General features: G+C 39.0%; 1 long non-coding RNA gene across 1 annotated transcript; it reads right to left on the bottom strand.

Moving 5' to 3' along the window:
• Window positions 1-332: 332 nt before the first annotated feature.
• On the bottom strand, window positions 333-1,437 carry LOC134881823 (uncharacterized). Its single transcript, XR_010168082.1, has 2 exons — window positions 1,194-1,437; window positions 333-840 (listed from the first exon to the last, which is right to left on the bottom strand). It is a non-coding gene; the product is annotated as an uncharacterized LOC134881823 (long non-coding RNA).
• Between the last annotated feature and the right edge of the window lie 3,515 nt (window positions 1,438-4,952).

The following is a 4,952-nucleotide window of genomic DNA, read 5'->3' as shown; positions in this document are numbered from 1 at the left end:
TCTACGGCGTCACGGGTCATGTAAACACAATGCCGCGGGGCTTTAAATCCTTACTGGATTGTGTGGGATCATGTGACAAAACTGCCACTAGCCCCTTGACGCCTGAATTTAAATGCAATTATGTTAAAAAATTTATTTTATGTGTTTTTGCTTTCAAGCAGATGCTAAATTAAGTGGAGATTATTAATTTCAATTTAGCACATAGAATAGATATAATTTTGGGTATGATGCAAATTAGCGACAACAGGCATTAATGGATAAAATAGTAATTTGGGGTATGATGCAAATTAGCGACAACAGGCATTAATGGATCAAATAGTAATTAAAACACATTTCCCATCTCAGGCATGTAATTCATTTTATTGATGCCAACATATAATTTAAATTAAAATAGTATTAATTTCATGACAATATGTCAACAGACATGCAAAACTCATGACAATGACAACAAAACAACAATAAAAAAACAGCATGTAGAACTGTGTGTAATAGAGAGAGAGTGTGTGTGTGTGTGTGTGTGTGTGTGTGTGTGTGTGTGTGTGTGTGTGTGTGTGTGTGTGTGTGTGTGTGTGAGAGAGAGAACGAGAAAGAGAAAACACTTAGAGAGAACAAAGGATGTGCCGAGCTGTCTTACTCATGAACTCAGCTGTCAAAAACTCATGACATCATTAACCATTCATTATAACAATGAAAACAATAACAATAACATGAACAAAACAGCTAAGGTTGTAGTAGGTGCTCTCGCAGCAGTAGCTGCAGAACTGGTGCTAGGGACCGCATCAGAGTCTCCATCAGTGCTGCCACTGTCATCACTGCTGCTGCTGCTGCTGCTTTCATCACCTGGTGTAAAAAAAAAAAGTCACTATTGAAAAGAGCAGACATTTTTATTTATGATTTATGAGTACAGTTGTAAGACAGAAAAGTTCTTTGAAAACAGCTTTCCATACTTCGAGGTCAAGCTAAATGAAAGAAATAAAAGGTCACTATTGAATGCAGACATCTGTATTTACATAATACAAAACATGTACTCATTGTAACCAATGTAGACAATATGGCCGAATGTAGCGAATTCGCGACACACAGAATCACTTCAAATAACTTCAGAAATATCTGTCAAAACTATTCTATTCTGCTTCGTTAGCTGCACAAACAAACAATAAACAGCAAAAATATTTTTTTTTTCAATAACTTACCTCAAATAGGACCGTATATTTCGTATTGCTTTCTCCACTCGTTAGCGTCTAACCGGATATGCCCGCCTTCGTCGACCGGGTGTAAGTTCCCACTCTTTGACCGGTCCTACGAGAAACTAGTGCTTGCAAAACGTTCCTAGGTCCGTATCGAAGAGACATGAACCGGCATTGGGGGAACACATGCACGATCTCGGCTGCATTTTTAATAGAAGCGGTTTGAGGCGAATTCGCGACAATAGGCGTTAAGGGGCTAGATACTGCGAAGTGTAACCTGTGCGGGAAAGTGATCAAGTGCGCTGGGGGAACATCGAACATAGCGAAGCACTTGAGGCGAAACCACAAAATAGAAACTACTCCACATGCAGCCTCAGCTACATTGGTGGTGATGTTTGGCGAGCAAAATAACAACGATCGAGGTAAGCTGAACAATACTTTTTAGAAAATAGGCTTTATAATTTTAAATAGGCTTGTAAAAAATAGGCATTCTTAGCTTTATATTATAAGACATACTAGTAGTAGCATTGGGACTAGCCGACCAGCGTGTTTATTCAGCGTCATCTTTTCTTGTGCAGGGAGCTTTTGGTTTGGTTACTTTAGTTTGGTAAATGAAATAAATGTTTGAACTTTGTAGTACACTAGTAGTTTACTGTAGTTGAAGTCATAAGTCATTTGTAGACTAAGTGGCAAAAAGTGTTTGTAACTTTTTTTTTACATTTGTACTTTGTAGAGAAATATAGACACAAAGGACAGTAGCAGGGAACACAATAAACCGGACGAGTTTGAATTTGAGTTGATTATGAGTTTATTTTCAATTGATAATTAGCTTACAATAAGTTCACTTTAGTTACTCACACAAGCCATGGGTTCAACCTGAACCTCTGGACTTTAGTCCAGACCTGAACCTGAATGTGAGTCCAGGTAGCAGCACTACTGATAACTGAGTTTGAAAGTATGTGTGGACCCTCAAAAACTCATCCAATCCAATCCAACTTTATTTATATAGCACATTTAAAAAAGAAAACAACAGAGTTGACAAAAGTGCTGTACATCAATAAATATATTTAAAAAGCAGCATAAATACAATTAGACAAAACCGATGAAACTAATGTGAAACCATGAGACAACGAGAAATAGCCCCAGACTGAAAACCCTCATACACAATGTAAAAACATTAAAAAACACAACAAAATAGAAAACCCCAATTTAGAAAACATAGACTGATACTTATACATAGTCTGCAAAATCACAAGAGAACAACTAGGCCTACGTCTTTAAACAAGATTTAAAAACAGGCAAAGTGGGAGCAAGTCTGATCAGGGGGGGCAGATAGTTCCAGAGCCTGGGAGCTGCTACAGCAAAGGCCCTGTCTACCTCTGTTCAACCTCGACGTCGGGACCACAAGGAGTGACTTGTCAGCAGACCTCGGTGACCGGGAGGATGTATATGGTTCTAAGAGTCCTTCAAGGTAAGGTGGGGCAAAACCATTAAGCGCTTTGTAGGCAAACAATAAGATTTTTAAATCAATTCTAAATTTTATTGGAAGCCTGTGCAAAGATTACAGAACAGGTGTAATGTGCTCACGCTTGCATGTTTTCGTGAGTAGGCGAGCAGCAGCATTTTGAACTAGCTGTAAGTGGAAGTCTAGCCAACTCCAACGTAAAGGGCATACAGTAGTCAAATTTAGTTGTGATAAAACAGTGTGTCACCCTCTCAAAGTCATTAAAAGAAAGGAAAGGCTTGACCTTTGATAACATTTGTAGTTGAAAAAAGCTGGATTTTACAACAGAATGAATCGGTTTATCCAATTTAAAATCCCGATCAATCTGTACACCAACACTTGTAACAGTGGGGTTCATACATGGGACCCGAGAATCAAGTACAAGTGGAGCATTTTGGCCACCAGTAGGTCCAAACACTATCACCTGTGTCTTATTTTCCTTGAAATTCAGGATGTCCTGCAGACAATCAGACAGTCGTTGGATAGAATCGGGGTCATTAGTTTTCAGGGGCAGCTAGATTTGGGAATCAGATACTGTATGTATGGGAAATAATGATCTTGTATTCAAGTATCAAGCATATCAAAAGTATCCAAAAATGAGTTAGAGTGTTTTTATTGAAAAGTATCCCATTATGTGCGGACAACTGGTTGACAATGGTCAATTTTTGCTGATGTTCTTTATCAAATGGTTAACACCAACATTAGTGCCAGTTTGGTTTATGTTACAACACGATATGTTGTTAAGTCTTGTTTTTCAACTATGGCTACATTACTTTCCCGTAAATAGTCTAACTTCGGGGATAGACAGTAATAAAACAAACGTTCTCATTTATTACGGGAAAAAGTCAGTAGTCAAGTGCCAGTCCAAACGGGAGAGAGCCGGAGAGACGTAGACAGCAGGTCTTGAATACTAGAGTCCTTGTGCTCCAAGTTGCAAAGATTGTTCATACCTATACCTGTGAGAGAACACACAACAGACAGACTCCCTAACAAATTCCAGAAGGGCGTTTCCCCCATGTTTCTTGGTTAAGGGGGGGGACAGGCAGAGTTTCACAGCTTGACCTCTCATCCTCCTGTATGAACAGTCCCTGTAGTCCCATTTTGGCTAAGCCATACAACAATCATTTTACTGACCACATCCTTCAAAGAGCCACTGCCAGGATGTGTGAATGTAGGAATAGTTATTACAGTAAGTGACTAGTGTACCCTAAATACCCAAAGGGAGAGCCCTGTACTTAATCATCGGTCACTAATAACAACATTTTGGCAGTTACATATATCCTGTTGACAAGTTTTTCATCTGTATGTGAAAACAGTGGGATGAATTGGCTCCTAATTTTTTGCTCCTATGCAAAAGTTGCCAAAAGTGAATTTATTTAACCAAACTGAACACCTCAAACACAAAAACACATGTGAATTGATGAAAGCTGGACTTTCCTCAGGATGTGGCATGGAGACAAACAGAGAGGAGGGGTCTGCACGACTCTTAAATACAGGTGAGTCAGCTGATACAGGTGAGCCTCATCTGCTCTGATGAGTCTGGCCTTCACTCTGCCAACACACACACACACACACACACACACACACACATGCACACAGCACACACACACACACACACACACACACACACACACACACACACACACACACACACACACACACACACACACACAAAGATTGCAAACCCCAGGGTTGTCCCAACAGATCCAGACTACATGCAAAGCTTTTCTATGTATGAAAAGCACCAGCATAACGTCTACGAAATCTTTACAAGTCTTAAATAAGTGGTATACTGTCATGAAATAAATGATAAATCTCAAGCAGATATGAGCACTTACATTTATGAAGTGGCACTTTTCCACTCATTTTGCCTGCTTTGTACAAAATATGCCACTCGTTGAGAAGCCAGATTGGTATATCCTTCAAAAACAAATATAACCTGACCTTTAGACAATTTTCCACCCAGCAATTAAAATAAGATAAGGTAAGATATACTTTATTAATCCCAGACTGGGAAATGTTTGATTAGCTCCGTCACATCCGGTCATGACTTGGTGAAATTAATGGAGAAGTAAATAACTCCAAATTCCGCTTTATGCTTATTTTTAAACATTTAGTCCAAATCATCTAAATAAGGGATATTTTACTGCTTGTCTGTGGTGGTTAGTTTACCTTAAAAGAAATCATCCGCTGATTTAGAGGCATCTCTTTACCAATGTAAGTCAATGGAAAAAGCATTATTAAGTCCCAATATCGTCACA

The sequence above is a fragment of the Eleginops maclovinus genome, chromosome 19 (assembly GCF_036324505.1).
Source record: "Eleginops maclovinus isolate JMC-PN-2008 ecotype Puerto Natales chromosome 19, JC_Emac_rtc_rv5, whole genome shotgun sequence".
Taxonomy (NCBI): domain Eukaryota; kingdom Metazoa; phylum Chordata; class Actinopteri; order Perciformes; family Eleginopidae; genus Eleginops; species Eleginops maclovinus.
This window is presented reverse-complemented; position numbering and strand designations above follow the sequence as displayed.